Source organism: Cervus canadensis, chromosome 6 (assembly GCF_019320065.1).
Source record: "Cervus canadensis isolate Bull #8, Minnesota chromosome 6, ASM1932006v1, whole genome shotgun sequence".
Lineage (NCBI taxonomy): Eukaryota > Metazoa > Chordata > Mammalia > Artiodactyla > Cervidae > Cervus > Cervus canadensis.
This window is the reverse complement of record NC_057391.1, coordinates 75,566,584-75,590,649: the sequence shown is the minus strand read 5'-3', so window position 1 is coordinate 75,590,649 and position 24,066 is coordinate 75,566,584. Positions and strand designations below refer to the sequence as shown.

General features: G+C 51.2%; 1 protein-coding gene and 1 non-coding gene across 4 annotated transcripts in view; both read left to right on the top strand.

The window, feature by feature from the left end:
- Window positions 1-24,066, top strand: part of ACTN1 (actinin alpha 1) — a 106,748-nt gene that overhangs the window by 5,656 nt on the left and 77,026 nt on the right. The window lies entirely within an intron of this gene.
- On the top strand, window positions 17,761-17,867 carry LOC122444413. Its single transcript, XR_006270255.1, has one exon. It is a non-coding gene; the product is annotated as a U6 spliceosomal RNA (small nuclear RNA).

Here is a 24,066-nt window from a genome sequence, read left to right as displayed (position 1 = left end):
CGCTTGGCCCCAGATTGCAGCTGCTTCCTCTCTGAAACTTGGCCCACGTGGGTGCTCTGAGTGCAGGTGAAGTTGGTGGACAGAACCTGGAAGAGAGATGGGAGAGATGGACAGACTGGGAGCCTCAGGGCTGCCCTGGAGAGAGAGATGTGAGAGGGCCTGGGGCACAGGGCGGGCCGGACTTTCCAGTGCTGAGCAATGATGAGACCTTGAGGGGCTGCTGAGATGGGCTTGTAGGATTCAGCCTCTTCAAAAGGAGGAAAATCACTTCCTAAAGTCTGACTTCTTGAGGAGGGCTGCCAAGGCCTCCTTGCTCAGTGGGTCAGGGCCTGGGAGAGGCCCTCACCCCTGGGACCTTCCCTGGGGGACTGTGAGCGGTTCTGTGCGAGGAGGTCACACCAAATGGGCGTCCTGTCACTTGGGATTTGTGGTTGGGATTTGGGGCTCCTCTTTCCAGCTTCTTGAGGAAGGCCTGGGGCTGGGCACCTGGCCAGTGGCCACAAACCATAAACTTGGCTTGAGGACTTGTCACATGAGACCTGGCGCCTCCTGCCCTGCCAGGGTGGGGCAACCTGAGACATGGCCCGGCCACAGGCCTGCTACTGTGTGTGCCTGCTTCTCACCTTCTAGTCCCTGCAGAGTGTAGAACAGCGGCGATTTCTCCTTGTGGAGTCGGTCTGAGCGCTGATTGGAACCCCTGTTAGGTAGCAGATGCTCCACCCAGGTGGGGCTGTGACAATGACAGGTTCCATGCAGAAAGGCAGAAAATCCCACCAGGCCATACCAGTCACAGCAGGGGCATGCACTGACCAGTACGGGGCAGGAGAGGTGGCAGGGAAAGTTCTGCTGGGAAGCCTTTCCTTTCCCTGGTAAATGATCGGGGCTTGTGGTTGTGGTTGTGGTGGGGTGTGTGTGTGTGTACACAGGGGGTAGGACTTCCCCTACTGGAGGGGGAAGATTGGGAGGAGCAGGGGTGCCAGTGAGTCCACCTGCCATTGTTTTCCCTCCTGGTCCTCCTTCCCCATTCTCTCTGCCCCTCCCAGAGCTGACCTCTCACCTTGCTAAGAGGCCAGGCTGTTTGTACAGCTCATAGGTTGGGCTCTGGAGCCCCACACCTCTGCACAGGTGTTGTCGTGCAGGTGTTGTCGGGACTGTCCAGCACCTGAGCTGCCCCCATGTGTGACCCACCCCCACTTTTCCTGGGACCTGTTGTGCGGCTCAGGGTTGAAGTGTTAGGGCATGTTCCTGGGACCCTGCTTTTATCCCCTGAGTGTGGTCAAAGGGCCCACGTCTCTGCAGGAAGGGTCTGGGGAGCTGGGCTGAGTTACTCACCTGGGATGCTGGAAGGGTCCCAGAGCCCACCAGGAGCTGGATAGGGTTTGGACAGTCCAGTCTGCAGCTCCCCAGAGGGGTCACAGCTAAAAGGCAGCAGGCGGAGGGACCCTGTTATCTGGTTCCATAGTCCTGGTCACACTGGGTCACCCTGCTGGGACTGGGGATTTAGCCCAGCGTGTGCTGTCTCCTTTGGCAACGGCACAGTATCTTAAGTCCTAATTGCCCAATCTGAGGCAAGACACCTGGGGAGTGGCCGGGGCAGGGGGTTCAGCAAGGCAGGGCTTAGGGCCATCCTGGGAGCCCCTAACACAGGGCCTGATGGTTCTTGGGCTGAGCATCAGGTCGGGGAACCCTCCCTCCTCAGTGGGTAGAAGGTAACCTTGGGGAGAGGGCTAGTCCTTCGCTCTCCTGCTTGTCCCTCCTTGTCTTCCTTTACCCCCATCACCCCCATCCTGGCTGGGGGTTACTGGCAGGATCTTGCCGTGCAGGGCACCTTGTGAGTCTGGAGTAGTCACACTTGGTCGCAAAGATACGTAGGCGACAGTCACAGCCTCACCCTGCCCCCTCCTCGTGCCCTATTCAGCCACCCCAGGTGGTGCCATTACTTGCAAAGGGGTTGGGTGGGGGTAGCAAGGCCTCCAACCCCTCCCAGACAGAAACTGGCCGTCCCAGCCACCTGCTAGCAGAGCCAGGAGCAGGACTGGATTTTTTTTTTTTTAAGTTGAAAAAATTCTTTTTCTTTTGAAAATTACAGTGGCTCACCCTTTCTGAGCATGTGCTAAGCATTCCGCCCTGTGCTAAGGACTCCACATGCATTAACACATCTAATCCTGCGAGGGGGATACTCTGACCCTGTTTTACAGAGGAGAGAACCGGCTCAGAGCAGTCACGTAACTTATCCAAGAACCCACAGCTGGCGAGAGGTAGAGCTGGGGTCTGAAGCCGGGCTGCGTTGCCTCCTCAGATTTTGCTCTGCTGCTTATAAAGCAAATGCTTGCATTTCTAGCAACATTTAACCAAAGCCAAAACATATACAAAACAAAACCCGGTGATGAAAGCGTTCTGGAATTAGATAGCGGTGGCGGTTGCACAGCCTTGTGAATATACTAAAAACCACTGAACTGTAGGCTTTAAACTGGGTGACTCTGACGGTTCAAGAATTATATCTCAACTTTAAAAACCCTCAGATAATGCTAATTTAGGAAGAAAATGACAGTTGCCTGTCATCCCACCTCCCAGAGTTGAGCTCTCTCCATCCTCGCCCCTTTTTCTCTCACTTGCGAGTCCACCTTTTCTCTCTTGCTCACTCTTTATGAAAAGGTCAGGGATCCTGGTTCATTGCGAATGAGTGGGAGAACAGAAGAGGAAAATAATCAAGAAGGATAGCTTTCATAAAAAGCCTGATGTGGCCCTTTTCTTGGAAACTGCTTAAGACTAGATCTCAGATAAACACAGGCAAACGGAAGCCTGGGCTGGGGGTGGAGGTGTGTTCCTTCCTCATTGATCAAAGGCTGAGCTAGTCCCATGGGACCTGCCTCCTTGGCCTGGGATTACTTCCCACCTTCTGCCATCCCACGGTTAACAGGGAGGGTCTAAGTGGGGCAAATTTCTCTAAGTCCTGAGGCATGAAGAGGGGAGGGCAGGGCCAGGGTCCTCCCCCAGGAGACAGCTGCCCATTCTCAGAGGTTGCCTAGCAATAGTGGGAACAGGTGACTTAGCCCACTACAGAGGTGGGAGGAGAATAAAAGGCAGCTGGGATGGAAATCGGGAGAAGATGCAGAGGATGCTGTTACCCTGGAAACCGCCTGCTTGGTCCTTGGCTGCAGTGGGCTACTTCTGGGCTGGGATCCATTCTTCATTGAGAGATTGAGGGGTCCTCTCCAGGTCTGTCACCCACAGGGTTGGGGCGGGGGAAGGGGATGTAGAGAAACCTCTTGCACATGGCCTCTGTGGGGGATGTGTTCTCTGCAGCCTCATTTAACATTCACAACAGCCTTGTAAGGCATGTCGGATGATCACACTTGATAGATGAAGATGCTGAGCTTAGAGATATAGAATAACAGGCTCACACCCAAAGGCTCACAGTGAGAAGGGGCTGGTACCCTTGGTCCTTAAACATTTCATTTTGGCTTAAAGCATTTCATGTGCCCAAGATCTGGGAGGCAATGTAAACACTATCCACTTTCAGGGAAGGGAAGAGAAGACGAGAGAAAGGAAAGCTAGAAAGACGAGTTGTCTGTTTTATATCCAACAATCAACCTATAATATTTATTAAGATGTCTTGGTTCTCCAAATAAGTAAAAAGACTGTAGCTTACACTGATTGAAGTTTGCATGGTTTGGATTATCTCAATCTTTAAAAAAAAAACCCTTGAGAAAGATAGTTAACTTCCCATGTTACTACAGATGGGGAGATTGAGGCTCAGAAGGTTTAAGTAGGTTTCCAAAGATTGACCAGCTAATAAACGAGTTTATGAATGAACCCAGGCAGACTGACCTCGAAATGCCACCCTTCACCAGAAGTACAGATGCACCCATTGCTATCTTGGAGTTTATGTTTTAATTGAGACAAGGCTTACATAAATAAAATAATAAGGAATAGTTTAAGATGAAATATAGTAATTCCCTGGTGGCTTAGGCAATAAAGAGTCTGCCTGCAATGTGGGAAACCCAGGTTTGATCTCTGGGTTGGGAAGATCCCCTGGAGAAGGAAAGGGCAACCCACTCCAGTATTCTTGCTGGGAAAATCCCATGGATGGAGGAGCCTGGTGGGCTGCAGTCCATAGGGTCGCAAAGAGTCGGACATGACTGAGTGACTTCACTTTAAGATGGAATATAACCGAGTACTCATTAGATGGTTCATGATTTTTAACATTTATGCTTTCACCTGTGTTCTCTCCATTCATTGTGATAAAAAGACTTGTGAGGTCTTATTCCCATTTTATAGACAGAACAAGTAAGGCTCAGAAAGGGGGAGTGGTTTTACCAGGGTCTCTTGAAGCCCGATTGGGGTAGAGTTGGTTTTGAATCCAGGTCTTTGACTAGAGGGTCTGTGATGCTAAAGGGGTAGGTGCAGGCCTTTCTGAAGTTCCTTTTCTGGGTTGAAAAGGTAGTGGAGGATTCTAGTTGTATTTCTCCCTACTTTTCAGTAGAAGGAGTAACTGCGGGGAAATGACTCCAGAGCCTGGTGGCCTCTCCCGGAGCTGACCCTAGCTGTGGGGGGCTGGCTTCCCTGCTATGAGAGTCATCCATGCCCCCTCCTTCTCTCCTGCTTTGGACCCTTCAGCTTCACCTGCTCCTGCTGGCCACTCCTTTTGGTCTCCAGGGACACCTAGCACCCTTTGAACCAGGTAGCTGATGCTCAGTGTTTATTTTGACTTTAGAAGCCTGTGCCTGTAAACACAAAGTTGCAGGTTCTGATTTGAGCCTTGAGGCTGTTAAGAAAGGGGGTGAGGGTGAGTCTGAGGGCTTAGGTTGGGGTGAGCTGTTTTGGCTTTCAGTGCTGCAGGCCCGGCCAGGGGACAGCTTTGGGGGGGAAAGACCTGTCCCATCCCATCACCTTGCAGCTGAGGGTCTAAATCAAGGCCATGAGGGCCTAAATCAAAGCCATGATGGTGGAAGAGTGATGGGGGTGGGGAGGGAAAGGAGCCTGGTCTCTACCTTGTTTTTCCTGTTCTGTGATGGTTGGTACTTGGGGGCTGCGGAGTGTGGTTGCAGGCCTGTGATTTGAGGCCAGGGCTTACAGGGGAGCATTTTTATGTGCCTGAAGATTTATTTTTTAAAAGTCATCTGCAAAGCTGATTGTAACCAAGGGGAATAGAGCAGAGTGGTGCCGGGCTCCGTTTTCAAATCGTCTGTAGGTGAAATGACCGGAGGGGAGGGTGCGGCGACGTGGGTGGCCCCCTTCAGGCAGGTCTCCTAATGGAACTTGGCTTTCCATCTTGGGAGAGAGGCGCCCGTCCTGCCTGTGGGTGGGAGGGGGCTTGTTACCGTCAGGCTCTTTCTCCTTCTGTCCCATGTGGAAGTGTGCGCATGTCACAGCCTGTGGTTTGAGGATGGAGAGAGAAGTGGGACTTTTAATTCTTCTAAGTCCCCAGACCAGAAAATGGGACCCCTGTCTCCCCAGTGTGAGGCTGTGCTGGGGGCAGGGCCAGTAGCTTTGAGGTCCCAGATCTGTTTTTGATCTCCAGGTCTGTGAGCGAGGATGTGTGTGTCGATGTGAATGGAGGTGTGTGTGTGGGTGTCTGTATATATGTGTGTGTCTCTCTGTATATGTTTGTGTATGTGTGTATGTGAATGTGCATATGTATATGTGTATGTATATGTATACGTGAGTGGGTATGTGTATTTGTATGTCTGTGTACGTGTATATATGTGTGTATATAACGAGTGTATATGAGTGTGTATATATGTATATTTGTGTATTGTGCACATGCGCGTGTGTGTATGTGCGTGTGTATGTATGTGTATGTGTGCATATGTGTGTGTATATACGTGTGTGGTGTGTGTCTGGCTCTGAGGAGCCCCTCTGTTGTTTTTGGCCACTGCCTTGACTTCGGCAGGGGAGTGGCTCCTTTTCAAACACCGCAGACATCCTCCAGATAATGTCTAATGGCACTTTCCAGTAGAGTTCCCGATATTCGGAAAGGCCTTTCTTTCCAGGAACCCAGAGTGCTTTTCCAGACTTGGCCCTGGGAGCTGGGAGCTGGAGGAGGTGGAGCAGGGGAAGCGGGGATGGGGGTGGGGGCCCAGACCCCTGGTTTCCTGCCCTTCATCCTGGATACTTTGCTAGCTGGGGCTCTTTGGAGGTGTCTTTCATGCCTGAAGTCCTGAGGACTCGCTTTAGAAATCTGGATAATTTTCCAAAACTCTAGCCTCAAAGAAAGCCACCTACCTTTTTTTTTTTTGGTAAGTTAAGCAGTGGTAAACTTAGAGATTCATTGTATATAATCAGCTTTCAGCTTTTTAAAAAGGAAAGAATTCCACATTGGGGTTTAATTCCCTGGGCCTGTCTGGATAACCGCCCACCTGCCTTCCCCCCTTAATGGTCTGCTTGGTGCAGGCAGCAAGGCCGTTTTGGGGCCCAGGGGTGTCCAGTTAGGGCACCTGCTCCCGGTCCCTTTCCATGGAAGTTGCTGGCTCAGGACAAGGCCAGCTTAGGTCCACCGTATGGCTCGGAGTGTGGTTGGAGTTACCGAGCTGAGCACCCACCCCCTCCCCTGAGAAGGAGCCAAGCCCGGGCTAGGCTATGGACCAGGCATGTCTCTGAGTGTTTCACAGATATTAATTCATTTAATCCTCAGAACACCCGTGTGAAATGATTTGGCTGGGGGAGTAAGGAAATTTAGACCTGCAAAGGCTCAGGCGGTTACAGCTGTTATTTCTATATTTTCTGCTCTGAGGCCAGTTTGCAAAGAAGATGAACATTGCAGATTGGAGACCCTGGCGTTCTTCTCCCCAGTCCCATTCCTGTCCCCCAGTGGAACTGATCACTATCCAGTTCGGTGGTTTTCATTCCTAAGTGTCCACTTATGCAGTTCCTACCTGTCTGGTTGTGTGCATGACAGATGGTGTCACACCCAGCGTATCACCGTGCACACCGCTCTTTCTGTCCTTCCCTGTCCCACACCCCACTTGGCAGGAGCTCTGACCCCCATTCCGTGGATGAGGCGACTGAGGCCTGGAGGGGCTGGAGGACTTGGGGGATGTTTACAGGTGGCAGGTGGGGCCAGAAGCCGGGCTTCCTGCCTCTGCGGGTGGCTCTTTGTGTTCACCTGCTGTTCCCGCCACATCGGAGTTCAAAGACTCACTGCTATTTGGTGAGGGAGGGCAGGGGCAGAGAGTCTGTTTTTTATTTTCTTCCCTCCCACGTGTGTTTTTGACACCTGGTTCTCATCCCCTGGGGCATGTGCTCCTTTGCCCGCTACCTTCTTCCTGGGGCACCGGGAGTCAGGTTCTTAGGGACTCACACTACTTTGCTGTTTTTTTCTCTTCCCAGGAGGGAGCCCTTCTGCTTTTATTGTTCCTTGATGAAGTAAATATGCAATGACAGAAAAGCTACTGTGAATTAAGGCATGCTTCTAAATGAATTTGTATTGTATGTCTCACAGTGGCTTCTTGCAACATTTGGAAGTTAGTTGTTCTTTGCACATAGTTTTGGAAGAGGCGGGAGGTGGGAAGCCGTGGCTGGCTGAGTCCATCTTGGCTGGGTCCCAGGGGCAGCCAGTGGGATTCCAGTTATGTCTGTCTGTGCACGCTTGGTTTCCTGGCTCTGGCCCTTTCTTCCTTCTGCCCTGGCTCTGGGCCACTCAGCCCCTTGCCTTTGCTCACTTAGCGCCTGGGTAGAAGATGGGTTGGAGAGAGCTGGAGAGGACACACATGTTGGCAGCCTCTTGGCAGCCTTCACTGCACTTGCTTAGGGCACTGTTGTGAGACTCCTAGCTCTGAGGACATTTGGAAGATTCTCAGGGGATGTCACTCATCTATGACTGACTGGGGACTCCTTGGATGAGTGAAGGTGAATCTGTAGGGTCTCCTGGGGCTTCCTAGTAAGGGGTCCATTGCCTGGGGCTCCTGAAGGCTGCGGCACTGGCATCTGGACACGCATGCCACCTCATCCCAGAGCCTTGAAGCCTAGCAGGATAGGGGTCGTTTAACAGCGGTTCTTACTTGGATGTGCATCAGTCACCTGGAGGATTTGTTACAACACTGGTTGTGGAGCGTCATCCTCAGTGTTGGTCATTCACTGGGTCTGGGGTGAGGCCTGAGAAATTGCATTTTTAGTAAGTGAGATGACACTTTATAGTGACTTGCAGAGGGGGGTAGATGTAAGCAGGGATGAGGAACTGGGGCTGTTTTTGCAGTCTGCTATGGAGATCTTGAACCAGACTCTGACATTGCTGGTAATTTCTGCCTAGTACCTCCTCTCTCTCCCCCAGAATAAAGACCACGTTCTTCCTCTCTTTGGGAGGCCCAAACTCAGGGAGGGAGGTGTGCTTTTGCACGCCAAGAAAAGGTGACTCCTCAGGGAGCTCCAGTGGGCATGTGGTAGTCAGTGGTTACCAAATGTTGGACGGACAGTGACTGGATGCCATTCGAGGGGGTGTGGTAGCCACAGTCCAGCAGGAGACGTCTGCAGATGAGAAGGTACTGGAGGTGATGGCCCCTTGAGTCACCAAGGGTCATTCTGGTGATGGGGCTGAATCCGGGGTCCAGAGCAGGGCCAGGGAGGCTCCTGGGACTCAGAAGGGTGCCCTGGGGTCAGGAGGAGGCCGGAGGCTGGGGAAGCCAGCCTGGAGCTTGGGATGGGCTCTGAGCCTGCCACACCACCTGGCATCCTTTCCTGCGTGTCCTGTTGCGGGCTGGTGGGAGCCAGCGCAGGCCTCCAGCTCCCTATTAGGTAGTCCAGCTGTATTTCTTCCTCTTTTGGCCAGCGGCCCACTTCACATTCCTCTCCCAAGGTGCTGGCCCAGCTGACACGCCTCTCCACTCCCTGCCCTATTGCATTTGGCTGAGGCCTCTACTTCAGAAATTCTTAGGGAGTTTCTGGTCCTCTTGTGAGGGTTTGGGGCCTCAAAGGAAGTAAACTTGGCCCTCGGTTTTCCTTCTCTTTCCAGTCCCAGGGCCGAGGGTTCTCTCAAGTATTGGACATGGGTGGCCTGCTCTGCTGTCTTTAGGCTCAGCCTTCTGGGGGTATGGAACCAGACAGAACCCGGGGCTCTGCATCTCATCAGGATGTGGGGTCCAGTAGGACCTTGGTCTGCCTGCCTTCTCCTCCCTTTCAGCTGGGACCTTGGGGGGTGTCATTTAGGAGAAGAATCGGTATGGAGACTCGGCTCCTTTTTTTTTGCATTGTTAGGCCAGAGAGCTGCTTCAGGAGACCCTGTCCTCTTTCCTTGGGGCAGAGAGAACAGTTGTGCATTAGGTTCCGGGGCTGTGGGAGACCCGAGGTCTCCTCTTAGAGCTTCCTATGGCCACTGTGTGACTCTGGACAAGTCACAGCTGATTGTTACCTATAAAATGAGTTGTGTTAGTCGTTCAGTTGTGTCCGACTCTTTGCAGCCCCATGAACTGTAGCCTGCGAGGCTCCTCTGTCCATGGAATTTTCCAGGCAAGAACACTGGAGTGGGTTGCCATTTCCTTCTCCAGGGGATCTTCCCGACCCAGGGATCATAAAATGAGGGGACTGGGTTATAGGGTGACAGTGGGGCTCTGTTGTAAATGTCCTGCTTAGATTATCACGTGGAGATGATCTTTAGGGTCTGGGTCAATGCCAGTATCCTGTGTTCTTATCCTCTTTGTGGGGACGGGTTACTCCGCAGTCTAACACTTCTTGAGGTGACGTTGAGCTTGATCCCTGGGCTTCCAGTCTGGCCCTGAAATAGCCTGCTAAAACACTGTCTCATATCTTTAGGAGTCTTCTGTGTCTTCACCCTTCAGGAATTTGTTCCCACCCTCTAGGGAGGGTATGGGTGGGGCCAGGTGAATGAACTTCCCTTAGGGACCCACAGTGCTCTGTGTCTTGGGCCCTGCATGGACTCTCTTACTCTGGAAATGCCTGCTTGGGGTGTGGCCGAGTGGGAAGCCCAGGTGCCTGGGGAGAGAGTGGAGAGCCTTGTTTGGGGTGGTGATGGGTTCCTTAGCTTTGCCTAAGGATGCTCCAGGTGTGGTCCGGGGGTGGGAATGCTAGGGGTGGCTCTGGACGGGTGGGGAGGGCATCTCTGCCCTCTGCAAGGTGGACCACTCATAATCAGCCCTCTGTGTAGGCTTGGCTGACCCATGGCCTGGTGCGAGGGAGGCGGCCTGCCCGTGGGTTCTGTGGGTAGAAGAAACTCCTGCCGGAGCCAGGGAACAAGGGTTTCAGCCTGGAATCTGCCCAAGGGACTGGTGTCAATGGGCAGCCTTGTTTTTCACTTTGTTTACTCCCAGAACCCAGCTCTATCCTTTCCCTTGGAGCAGTCTGAAGAAATCAAATCACAGAAGGCCTGACTAGAAGGGAACCCATACTGTCCCCTGACCTTCTCCATTTAATAAAGAGACTGAGGTCCGTGGTGGTGATCTGTCTTGGCCAAGGACACACTGCTCTGAGTTCATTCCTTGTGGGGCTGGTTGAAGTAAAGAATTTATTCTGGGGACATGTAAATCATCTCCTGAAGTCCTCCTTGCCGGTGGGTTTCAGAACACCTGCTGACAGGCGGGGTGAGCCTCTGTGCTCTGAAGGCAGGTGGGGCTGCTGGGGATCTGTGTGGGTGGTCACGTTCAGGTGAATTTCACACCTGCTGGCAGCTGTGCTCTACGGGGGGAGGTGGTGATGGACAGACAGGTGGGCCCTTTGCATGGCTGCCCTTAGCTCAGAGGTTCCTGGCACTGGCTTCTGATTTTGCAGTTGAGGAGGGAGCCAGAAATGAGTCAGAGGGACCAGTGGTCCTGATGTTAGCACTTAGCACCACATGCCCAGCCCAGTGCTGAACCCATTACATGCATCGTATCACTGAATCATCATAACGACCCGTAAAATCTAGGTGCTAATACGGTTTCATCTCCACTTTACAGAAGAACCTGAGCATTATTGAGATTAAATAATTTGCCCAAGCCACAGACAGAGAGGGGCCTGGCGGGCTACAGTTCGTGGGGTCGCAAAGAAGCAGACATGACCGCGCACACAGCGTGCACCCCAAGTTCTCGAGTGGCGTTCTGGCCTGTGAAGCCAGAGTTGCCCGGCCACAGCCTGCGCTCCTAACCACCACGTTGACCGTCTCCTCTCCTCTCTGCCAGGGCATGCTGCTTGATGGCAAGTCGGCCTGACTGGAGAAGGGAAACCCCTCGCTAGAGAAGGAGCTGGGTCTCCGCCCTCCCCAGGCCCCAAATACCTCTCTCCTGACACACACATTCCTGCGCATTCCTGAGCAACCAGAAAGTGGCTGTCTCTCTGGTCCCTGCAGGTCCCAGCGCTGAGGCAGCAGGGGAGGGGGGCGGCTCAGCCCTGAGGGGGGCTTTTCATGAGCCCCTCCACACTTCTCTTTGCCGCCCTCTTTTCTTCTCCGCGTCTGTGTGTCTCCTTCCTGCCCCGCAGTGGCACCCCAGTCGCTGGCCGTGCCTGGGGATGTCCTTGGGAGGTAGGCTTCTCCAGAGGGATGGCCTTCTTTGCCTTTCTCGGGGTGCAAGGTGCTGGGTGCCTTTGCGGGCTGCCCTGGAGCCGGGCTGTGTCAGGGTTGGGCTGCTCCTGTGTCCGTAGGGGGGCTCCAGGCTCCCGCCCCCTGAAACAGCGATGGTCATGTTTCCCCGTCTTTGTTGCAGCTGCTGTGCTGGCTGTTACACATCCTGAATCTAATTTCATCCTAACAACAAGGTAGGAGGTATCAGCCCTGTTCACAGACGAGGAATCAAAAGCCCACAAAGTCAGAGATTGCACTGAGGCTAATTTATGGCAGATGGGGGTTAATGCCCAGGTCTGTGGACCCAAGTGCCCATGTCCACTGAAGCCCAGCATGAGCAGAGAGTGGCAGCTGAACAGAACCCCTGCCAGACAGCGACAACAATAAAACACTTCCCAGCCGGGCTAGAGTATCCTGGGTCCGGGTGGGCTGGGTGTCTCGCTCATGAAGGCGCCTTGCTGGTCTCCTCTGAGAGAAGAGGCCAGATGGAAAGCATTTACGGGCTCATGGGCACCTCTTACTCATGAGGCTGTGGCCGGGGCATTGCTCAGAAAAACTCAGGCAGGAGAACACGTGATGCACAGGCAGCCAGAAGCCAGTCAGAGCCTGTCCCTCGCATCTGGCCTGGTTCTGTGATTCCTTCTTTTCAGAGTTTCAGTGCCCGTTGTCACTGGGACTTGTTAATAGGGGCTGTGGGAGCCTGGTGAGTAATGACAGTAATGTGATGGCAATAGCACTGTGAGCACTGTGTGCACTCACTCTTCTAATGCTGTGTGCCTCACACTGTCCTTGGCTTTTTACATGTAAGCTCCGGGACGAGGACTTTCCATGTACTAACCCATATATTCCTCACAACAACTTTGTGAGGTGGGCACTAATACCCCCATTTTACAGGTGGGAAAACTGAGGCCCAGAGAGGTTTAGTTGTTCATCCAAGGTCCTACAGCTAGCAGGTGGCAGAGCTACCTTGGAATCCAAGGATTTCCAGTCAGTAAGACCATACATGATTTCCTGAGGTCAGGGACCTCCCCATGGCTTTTATTTCTGTCCCTAAAGTTGGCCTAGCGCCTGATACCAAGTGGACTCTAGGAAGGGTCATAATGATAGAATGAAAGGTGTTGGCATCCTGCCCTTTGAGGGGAAGTTGCCTTTAAGTTGCAGGGATCCTGGCATGGCTGGCATGACTTTCTGTTGAGGAGTGAGACCCTGAGGCCCACCCTTGGTCTCCTGAAGCCACTTACTTAATGAGGGGAGCCCCTTAATGAGGGGAATCTTTTTTTTTTTTTTCCCCACAGTATTTGTTAATTGTTTATTTATTGAGAGACTATTTCTCACCCCAGATAGTCATAGTTTCATAGTTCAGGAACACAGGAAAGTGACTAACTTCCATGGAACTCAATCCAAGAAATTCTTTATATTCCAAATCACTTTGCACTCTGAAAAATACCAGCCTTCCTCATCTCCTCAAAATCTTTCATGGAATCATAATTTCTGTAGAAATCTGCATATGCCTTCTTTCTTCGTTCAGCCACAGCAAACTTATAGAAAGTTGCAAACCCCAGAGAGACCATGAATGCTCCAACAATATGAAATCGCAGACGTTTGGCCAAGAGGCCACGCATCTGAGGTTTTGCCAAAGCAGTGGACATGGTAGTTCTCCTTCTTGGCGGCTCAACCGCAACGTCCTTCCAGGCTGATGGAGAAATGGACCAATGAGGGGAATCTTAATGGGGAAGACTTCAAGTGCAGATGGATAGAGTTGGCAGGGCTGGGAAGATAAGCCCAGGAGACACAAGGCCCAGAAAGCCCCTCATTAGCTACTTGTTGCTGTGGGGAGGTCTCCCCTGTCTTCATGTTATAAGTGCCATTAGGCATTTAACTGCCAGGGAGGGATAAGATAGCAAACAATTCAGAATTTAATAAAGTTATCAATTCATAGGGTCAGGGTTGTTTCTTATTTCTCTCTTTATCCATGTTTCCTGGCATGTGTAGGGCACTTAAGTAATGTTAGTTGTGTGAATGAATGAATTAAAATAGAATCTTCTTATGGAAAATTCAAGCACAGAAATAGAGAAGAGTATAATGAATCCCCATGTACCCATTACCCAGCTTCAGCAATTAGCAGCGGAACCTGCTGGTTGTATGTAGCCACCTGGGACACTTTACAGTGAGATTAGCATGCTAGGATGAACGGCTAAGAACTTCTTGAGAGGAAAAGGACACATGGAGATGAGATGCTGCTATAGTACTAATAAGAACTTGCTCTCATGTCGCTGCTGTGACAGGCTTGCTGCAGCTGCTTCTTTGAAGGTTTGACCTGACTGCACTGGACCATGTGGCATTGGGCTCCAGCCCCAGAGTGGGAAGAAAGTTTCTGAGGATGAGTTCAGCAGATCCATGAGATGCTCAGATGCATACACTGTGGCTAAAGGCAGTGCAGCCAAAATAGTTCACTCAATTCTGTGTATTATGGGGTCTCTCTTTTCTTAAATGGCGTTCAAATACTTTTAAAGTACAGAATAGTAAAACAGATACCCAGGTGCTTGCCACCTGGATTTAAGAGATATTAAGCACGTGCTGTTTTCAGATCAGGGCCAGATGATGCAAGATGTGTGCCTCTGAAGAGGCCATTTGAGTGAGAGACCTACCACCTAGCGTTTCCCTGTCATGTTCAAGGATGTCACAGCCTGTACAGTGAAGGGAGCGCAAGGAAGGCCCCAGGCCACCTTTGAGGAGACCAGTAAGACCTCCTGGAGGAGGTGATACTGTGAGCTAAAATTTAAATCTTGAATGTGTAAGAGTGAGTCAGGCGAGGGAGGTGGTGGCAGAGAGTGGGGGAGGTGGACCAGGCAGAGTGTGACCAGAGACACGAGACAGTGAGTGTCAAGTTCTGGGAAGGGAAGGCCAGGGAATGAGTGTGAGGTGGGGCGGGAGCAGCTGGAGGGGAGGAGGCCTGGGGGTGGGTGACAGCCCCGAGGGCCTGTGCGGGCAGTAGCGGGCTCTGGGCCTGTCTGAACTGGACGGTGTATGCTGAGAGGGTTAGAGACCAATGTAATCTCCAGTGGAGGTTCGGGAACAGGGCGGGGGAGGTGGGGGAACCGCGTCAGAGAAGTATTGAAGGAAGCTGGCTGTTTAGAGAAGTCGCCAGGCTGGAAGAGGCTGTGCTGGACTTGGCGTGTTGAGTGGGCCCCGGGGCTTGGAGGAGCGGGACCTGAGGGGCGTTGAGTGGAGATGGAGTCAAGCTCAGAATTTCCAGTAGTCCTACTTTCCAAAGAAGGAATGAACTGTTAGGTTGGGAGTTACCTTGTCTTAAATGTGTTTAGGTCTGCTGAAATGGAAATGGGGGAATTCCCTGGTGGTCCAGCGATTAGGACTTCGTGCTTTCGCTGTTGAGGGCCAGGGTTCAGTCCCTGTTTGGGGAATGAATCCCACAAGCCATGTGGCGTGGCCAAAAAACAATACAAAACAAAAACCTTCTAGTTGAGGTATTCAGCTAACCCTAAAAGAAATGAGATGGGAAGGACATGGAGGAAGGAGGGCACTGGCCCCTCAAGGTCTCTTCTTGCTCTGTGTTCTAAGAATATAAGCTGGGAGAGAGTTGGTTAAGTGACCCGTGGGCGCAGACGAACAGTGCTTCAAGGAAGGCGGCTATGGAGGAGGTGCTGGCCTGTTGCCATGGGAACCATCTCTGCTGTGGGTTTCCAATTCCAAGGATGCCCTGGAAGGAATGAGCTCACTCCACCTGCAAGGTGATGAGTCAGCCTGCTCTGAAGTCCTGCTTGCCATCCAGGGCTGAGCAAGACCCTGCTTCTGCCCCTAATGGACCACTGATACTTCTCTGCCTGATGTGGGCTGTTGTCATTAGACAGGAGATGGAGGCAGAAAAGGCAGCCACATGCCATTCTGGTAAGCTCTCTGGATCCTGACTTCAGTAGAGGCAGGAGAAAGCCTCTATTCCACTAGGCCAAACCATGGTGCTCAGCAGGGCTGAACTATGCTGTCTGCAGGCCGCTCACCTCACACTGACAGGGCACCAGCTACACCTGGGACCTTGTCGTCCCGGCATGTAGGCTAGACGGATGCTGTGTGCTGAGGGCTTTGAGGAAGTTCAAGTGTAGGGGTGGTTTCCGAGGGTGGATGAGGAAACCTTCCGGGATTTGATTGCACACTGGAAGGATGAGGGGTCACTAGTTTGCCGATTGAGTCCTAGATATGTATTTGGAGGTCTGGGCTTGTGACTCATGGCCCTTGCCTCCCTACCGCCCGTGTGTGCAATTCATCGTTCTTATGGGGGAGTGTGCAGAGCTTCTCCACTGACTGCCAGGTGAGGACTAGCATCTCAAACAACTGTGATTTCAGAGTGTGAGGCATCTTCCTCAAGACCGTACTAAATGCAGACCAACATCCACTGGGTTCCATTCCCTCAGAATCCAGATGGGGGCCGGGGCCTGTTCCCTCCCTCCTTGGGGCAGCCTGGGGATAACGCTGAAAAGGCCAGGGGAGCTTGGCTTTTCTAGTTTCTCACTTGCCTGCTTGCTTCACCTCCACGGGCCTCTGTTTCCATCTGAGAAGATAAATGACTTTGGGGGAGCGGTGAATGACCACTTTAACCCTTTCACCTAAACACAACTACTTAAATTTTGAGAACCCATTTTTGTTTTTAGCCTCATGCTTGTGTTATTTTGATAACGGTAGTCGCGGTGGATCTACGATTTAGTTTACTTTTATATTTCCCCACTTGGCATTTTTATCAAAGATACTTTTTCTTATATAGCCACACAGCCTTGATCTTCCTTCCCTGGAGCAAGTGAGATCCAAGTATACAGATTGTTTCATGAATGCATATGTACTTTCCTGCCTCTTTCCAAAAAGCAGTTGAGGAAAGCATGAACCCGGTGCTCTGTGACATCCTAGAGGGGTAGGGATGGAGTGGGAGATGGGAGGGAGGTTGAAGAGAGAAGGGATATATGTACGCCTGTGGCTGATTCATGAAGATGTGTGGCAGAAACCAGCACAATATTGTAAAGTAATTATCCTCCAATTAAAAAAACAAAAACTTACTGGAAGTGTAGCACAGGGAACTCTACTCCGTATTCTGTAATGACCTATAGGGAAAAGAATCTAAAAAAGAGTAGATATATGTACATGTATAACTGATTCACTTTGTTGTCTACCTGAAATTAACACAGTTTTAAATCAACCAAACTCCAATAAAAATTTAAAAAAGTTGGAAGATCCAGAGCTTGTCAGGGTGGTGGTAGGTGGGTGAGGTAATTGAGAAAATAATGTTAAAAGAACTTAGTTTTTGTAAGTCAGCACTGACCCTAGTTTTGAGCTTCCCGTTAGCTAAAACAAAAGAAAAATTGGAATTATCATCTATTTCCTAATAAAGGGAAGTGCTCTAGTTCATGGGAAAGAGACACCTTGTCTCTTAGCGTGAGCACGGAACACCGAGGGCTTTTCCCTTTTAGGAGAGCAGTGTGCTGGGTGATGCCACCAGCATTAGTTTCATGGAGCACAGAGAGACCTTTCTGTATATTGGTTCTTAAATCAACGCGGTAGAGTCAAAGGCACGATGTTAAATCACACTGCTGTGAAGGCACTTCTGTGGGGAGCTGAGAAATGAAAGCTGGCTCCCCTGTTTCTAGAGCTGCAGCCTGAGCGAGGCCCCGGTCCTTGGAGACGCTCGTCAGCATTTCCTGGAAACTCACTTGCACTTGTCTGACAGGGGCTAGAGGGCGGTCAGTGTGGACTCCTGGGCTGTGTTCAGAGGTTTTCGGAGGCTTTTCTGAGATGAGAACTTGTGCTTGCAAGTGCTGGGCGTCTGAGGCCAAAACTGCTATTTCATTAGGAGAACAAGAGTTTGGCTCACACCACTTCTTTAGAAGGAGAGCCATTGAGGCCGAAGCTGTCTTCTGGAAGCACTTGGTGGTCTGCTCAACAAGGTGCTCCTGGCACCTGGCTTTTGACTGCGGAGCGGGGATGAGGCTGTCCAGTCAGGCCTGGGCCTGGACCTCGACTGGCTGCCCGACTGTTCCGCCAGGTGACAAACTGCTCCTCTTACTTCTCCCGTCCCTGGGCATTTTCGTAGTGTCCAGTTTTGAGCTCTTATAGATAATTCCTCTATAAATACTCCTTTCACTGTGGACCTATTTCTGCATTTTAGGGTAATATCTAGGAGCTGAGTAAATCAGTCAAATGAGATGATCATTTCTATAAGTGCTTTTACATACTAATCAGTTGCCTTTAAAAGGCAGACTAATAAAAAAATGGTGCTCGCTTTGGCAGCATGTATACTAAAATTAGAACGATACAGAGAAGATTAGCATGGTCCCTGTGCAAGGGTGACGTGCAGATTTGTGACGCAGTCTGTATTTCTGTGCTCTGACAAACTAGAGGGGTGGGATGGGGCAGGAGGTGGGAGGGAGGTTCAAGAAGGAGGAGACATATGTATACCTACGGCTGGTTTATGTTGATGTATGGCAGAAACCAACACGATATTGTAAAGCAACTATCCTTCAGTTAAAAATAAATAAAATTTAAAAAATAATAAGAAAAATAGAAAAGACAGGCTAGCTTAATGTGCCATCCATAATATACAAGCTATTTTTTGTTGAAGTACAATTTCAGGTGTACAACAAAGTGGTTTAGTACATTTATAGGTTATACTCAACCTACTTTTTAAAACTAATTGAGATGGAAAGTAATATTTACTGTGGCAAATTTAAAAAATACAGCAAAATACAAAGAAGAAAATAAGGATCGCCTAGAATTCCCTCACCCGAGAGCATGGAGGTATGTGGTTTGATGGGCTGCTGCGGTGAATCTGTTGCCTCTTGTCAGGCAAGGGTTTGATCTGTGACAGTCCCCCCTTAATGGCCATCCTTAGGGGACCCCTACCTGGCGGAGGTGGGGGTGCCTGGTTTTCCTTGGACCCAAAGTATCTTCTCAGGCATTGGCCCATCTGGCTATAGACTTGCATTTCTAAGGTTCTCAAGGCTTCGCTAACATTTTTATCTAGTACTAGATACATAAGAAGGTGACTAGGAAACTCTCAGGATTTAAACATTTGGGAGGAACATGTGAAATATTATCACCTATTGGCAGCTTAGCAGTAGCTGCCTCTTGCCAGGCGAGACCTAAGGGCCAGGGGTATGGCTGCTGAGTGCCGGTGGGACAAGCGATCAAGAAGTGGAATCTGTGTCTGTGAAGATTCTGCCTGGTCCTGGCTCCTGACCGCATTCCCCAAGTTCCTGTGAGGCTCGTCAGAAAAGCCAGGGTGTTTGGTGAAATTGAAGGGAAGTGGGACGAGTCGTAAATGAGAACCTATGCCTGCCGTCTCTGTGCGGGTTCTCACTTCCCTGCTCGCTTCCTGTGGTCCAGGTGACCCTCTCCTCTACAGCTCGTCTTTAGGAGGGGGCCTCCCGGCAGCAGGAGAGACTGCTTCCTGATCTGGATTGGCCCTTGTTGACCTCTTGGCCGGGGTGCTGGTGCTGGGCTGAGGGTGGTCGACACCTCCAACCCACAGTGAGACGTCTATGACTCAAGCAGTTACGCATCCGCTCTGAATACTGGGGTAGGAGGAAGAAGAAGGTCTGTCTGTGGAATGACTTAACCTCAAATAGGAATGGAGGCCTCCGTCCCTGGAACTCCAAGAACTAACACTTTCTTATGTGAAGTCGCTTTAATCGTGTCTGACTCTGTTCAGTTTCTTAGATGGCTTCAGATGCCAAAATGGGTGAATCTACTGGGAGTGCTTGGTACTGTGCCCAGAGTAGGACTCACCTGGATGGTTGTGTTATTTTTGTTATGGAGGAGGTGGTGCACAGAAGCTTCCTTTTTCTTGCAACTTTGGCCTTGCCTTTGAGTTGAGTGGGACTTGGGCAGGACCATAGCCACCCCCCTTATGGGAAGAAGAGCTGATGCTGAAATGATGGCTTCTTAGAGTCACCCACCTGTGGGATTGCCAGGCCCTTGAGGAAGTGCACTTAGAGGAGGCTTGATGTTCCTTGTGCTGTTTGTCCTATGGTCAGCTCATCTGACATGGTTGGCGAGAGTTTTCCAATGTCTGGGGGCTGTGGATGATCAGAACTTTGGAACCATGGGATCCACCACAGAGGATCTTGGTGTTGGGACATTTCTTTGGGGGGCCCTGAAGGGGGATGCCGCCAGAACGTCTCAGCTGCTGTTCTATTTGTTTGGGTAAAGAGCTCCCTGCTGGGGCCTTGTAAGGCTCTAGCTTGTGGCCATGTGGAGAGGCTGGGATTGATTTATTCTGTCTGGTTGGTTAGGCACTCTACCCTCTGCTTCGCCCCACCCAGAAAACCACAGTGAACTGTCAAGGCTGGTCTAGTTACAACGCATGGTAATCGGGAGGAGGAGAGGGACTCCTGAGGAGACCGTGGCTTGTGCTTTGCTCTGTGAAGAGAGAGGATCTATGCTGTGAGGAGTGGAGACAGGTAGCAATTAAGGGCCTCCTACTTACACCTTATTAAATGATCATCTACTACTCCAGGTGGCCATGAGTTCCCGGTAGAATTCTGGTTCCTGCAGGCATGTCCACCCTCTGCCATCCAAGTGGAGAGTTTCATGCCAAGGCTGTATTCCCTAAAGAGTAGTCTGTGGACCACCTAGCATTCATGTAAAAATTGTAGCTTCTTGGATCTTGCCTAGACCTGCTGAACCTAATACTTCAGGCTCAGAGCCATGGGATCTGCATTTCTAGCAAGCTCCCGACTTAAGTTTTAGACAACGCTGGAGACCTCTGTGAAGGATGACCTGGGAATGTTGTTACTTCAGGCTGAACGATAGGTGTTCAGCTAAACAAGCTCAACTCTTTCACTTCCCCTAGGACATCTTGGTGATGCTTTGTCGCCTCATATACTGCAAATTCACTAGCTGCACCCCCCCAAATGTGAGTCAGGCATCTCTTCTGGACCCCAAGCCCAGAGGGGAAGTCTTTAGAGAGGAAAGGAAAGAAAATCTCTTGCTTCCTCTTGTGATGGTTTTTGGCTTTGGAGCAGATGGGCCGGTGGGCTATCTGCAAGGCTGCGTGAGAGCACTGTTGGGGTGATCATGGTGGATGGAAGCTGCTTTTCTCCTCCTGGGCTTGCAGAGGGGGTGTCTGTACCAGACAGGCGGTCCACCCTGTCCTGGCCACTAAGCACAAACATCTGTGTCCTGCAGTGACCTGCCAGCCCTGTTGTTTGGTTTCCTGTGGAGGGAGGGCTTTTCAGCATTGTGTATCCTGCTTTGCCTGCCTCCCCTCCCTGTCCACCTTAGTGACCTCTGGTCCTCTACGCTCAGCTGAGCCAAATTCTGACTGTGGGCTGTTGTCTGGGTTCTAGCTTTCCTCCAGACAGTGTGACAGGAGGGGTTTGGGTTGGCCCTAGACTGTGTAAACGCCTCCTCATTGTTATGGCCCTGGATCATTTAAGCCTGGGGGTCTGCCAGCAGCAGTGTGTTTGCTGGCCCAGACTCAAACTGTCCCCTCGAGACAGGGGCCCAGGCAGCAGGAAGCTCGAAGGCCTGTAGGACTCAGCTTAACAGGCAATTCCCTGATGACTGCACACCTTTAGGGGTCATCTTGGAGGTTCTAGGTCAAGAAACCCTCTGGCTAGCAGAGGGGCTAAGAGTTTTGCAGGGGAGATACGGCACTGTGGGGGTCACAGTGTAGAAGGGGGTCAGGGGCCTCAGAAATGGGGGGCCTGAGTCTGGTAGGGAAAGCTTTAGGGGAGCTACAAGGTCTACTGATGTCAGAGTGGACTGGGCTTACAAGAAGGATGGGTATAGAGGAGGTGGGACTTGGAGGTAAGATTTAAGAAAAAGGATGTCCGGAGCAGTGAACCTGGAGGCCCAGACAAGATGAACTCTTCCAGTCAGAACAACTTAACTTTAAAAAGGTAAGAAGAGAATCGGATCAGGGCAAGCTTCCAATTGAATGCATGCTTGTGGTCTTTTTTGAAGGCCTTGAGGATTGGTGCAGCCTGTGGGTTAGTATCTGGGGCTTGTTTATGTAGCAGAACTATGGAAATGTTCTTACCCTTGGGCCGGGTAATTCCACCCCCAGGATTGTGTCCTGAGGAAAGTGTCCAACTAAAACAAAGAAAGGCTTCAGAATTTTCTCTATGCTGTCCGTAGGAGCAGAAGGGAAGTCTCCTGTGTCTCTCTCACGTCAGGGGAGGAATTTAACGAACCGTCCTGACACATGATCATGGTGGAACATTTTTTCAGCCTTTAAGTGACATTTAGAATGATCACACAGGAATAAAATGTTCAACAGAATGTTGAAAGCAGGAGAACTTTATCTAGTATGTACATTGTGATCGGTTGCAACTGTAAAAATCTGTGTAAACAGGAAGATAGCATACAAAAGTGAAAATGACTGTGTTGAAGTTGTAGGATTAAATACTTAAAAAAAATTAGTACTCAAATTTTATTTTTTTTGCAAGTCAGAGAATTGCTGTCTGCAGCAACATCCCTCTCCAAATATTTTTCTGCCATCACCTGCCCTTTTTCTTGAGGAATGGCAGCTCAGTGAGATTTAGCTGTCTGTTCTGAGCACTTTGCTGCATGCTGTGCACTGTTGGGTCCCATGAAGCACACAGTGTGGGTAAGACATGGCCCCCTGAGCTTGAGAACAGGGTATTTGTCCGCTTGCTGGGGAGACTAGATGTGCTGAGCAAGCTGATTAGTGCTGGTTGCTGGGCCATGGTCCTAGCATGGCCAGGGGCCATGGGGAGGCGAGGAGGCAGGTAGATGGATGGTCAGTGCCTTCAGCCAGAATTGGAAAGATATATAGGACCAGAGGACGAGATGGTTGGATGGCATCACTGATTCAATGGATGTGAACTTGCAAACTCCGGGAGATGGTGAAGGACAGGGAAGCCTGGCGCTGTGCTGCAGTCCATGGGGTCACAAAGAGTCAGACATGGCTGAGCAACTGAGAAACAACAACAACTAGGACCAGGAGAACTTTCAGGACCAGGGAGTCACCTGCCTGGCAGCTGGGAAGCCCTCAAAGCCCAACAAGAGTCCAGTTCTCCTAAGATGGGTTTTACCCCAGTCATCACTGCTTTGAATGAGATCAGACTTAAATAAATGCTTGTGATTCACTCCATTTTCTTGAGACTGGAAACTGAAGTCCAGGAAATGAACTCTTCCAGGAATCTCCAGCGTGCCCCCCGGGACCAGGCTGCTGCTCAGACCTGCTCCCTGTGGGATGACTGTGCTCATCTGCCAGCCCCGCCAGTGCCCTCCCCGGGGGCAAATCCCCTGTTGACGATCCACGCCTGTGAGGCTGCACTTTGGTCCCTGTTGGGCTGGTGGAGGGGGTCAGGGGTGTCTGCCTTCCTTCCCCAGTGATCTCTCCTTTTAAATCTGTCCCTGGCCTGCAGGGCTGCTGGGCACTCCTGGGAGGCCGCCCATCCACACTTTCCATTTGGGGACCTTGACATTTTGTTTAAGAGGGGATGTGATTGAGAGTGTGTGAGGGTGAGAACCGGAGGTGCTGGCTCTTTAAGGCTTGGCCTTCAAGTGAATTTTGGCAGAGGGGACACTGAACATTTAATTTTAGGGCCAGGAGGGGGTGGGGGAAAGTCCCTGCTGCATCTGGTTTGTGTTAAGTCCTTCCCTTCAGAAAAGGGCTGTGTTTATGGTTCAAATCCAGCAGAGATGGTGCGAGCAGGGCTCCACTTCCCCGTGCTAGACAGTGGGGCACAGGGAATGCACAGAGCTTCCTTCTGGTCCTCTGACCCCCATCCCAAGATAAAAGGTTCCAACTCCGAGACAACTTGGACATCCATTTTATCCCTGAAGTTGAAGCAGGCGTTTGCCTCCAGCAGCTGAGCTTTGTACGCCAAGCTGTGGAGTGCCCGGAATTGGCTGGCTGTCAGGTCGGCTTGTCTGGATCTGAGGGTCCCGCATGGGTCAGCCGTGCTGCTGGTTCCCGCAGGCATCGCGGCCATGATCCCAGGTTTGAGGGCTTGTGTCCAGGAGGCCCAGGCTGTCAGAGCTGGAAGGTCCTGCACAGACCAGATCCAAGATTGGATTTGGTCTCATTCTTGACAGATGAGGAAACTGAGGCCCAGAGGGCCGAAGAAGCTTGTCCAAGGTCACACAGCGAATCAGCAGCGGACTCAGGATTGAACCAGACTTTCCTGATTCTCAGGTTTGGTTTGGTACTCTCTTCGGGGTGCCATCGGGCTTCCCCTTCTGCCTGCTGTTTGTGTCACTCTTCAGGTTCTGCTTCCTCAGAGGGCTGGCCTTGGGGATAGGGGTTGTGATGGCAGGTCTTGAAACTTGGTGGCAACATTCACGAGGCTGTGAGCACCTCCAAGGCTGGCTGACTCACTGCTGTTTTCCCGCACTGCTTCGGTCCCTGGCACAAAGTAAGAGCTCAGAAAAAATGAAATGAATGGATGAGTGGGTGACTTGGCCTGAGGGTGGAGGTGCTGGTGTTCCAGTTAGAAACATTGTGTTTCCTTCTGAGCATCTGCTCTGAAGCTGCCCTGTTCCAAGGCTGGGTCTTGTCTTCCCCAGCCCTTTCTTGGTTCTGGCCCATCACCCAGTTTCCAGGG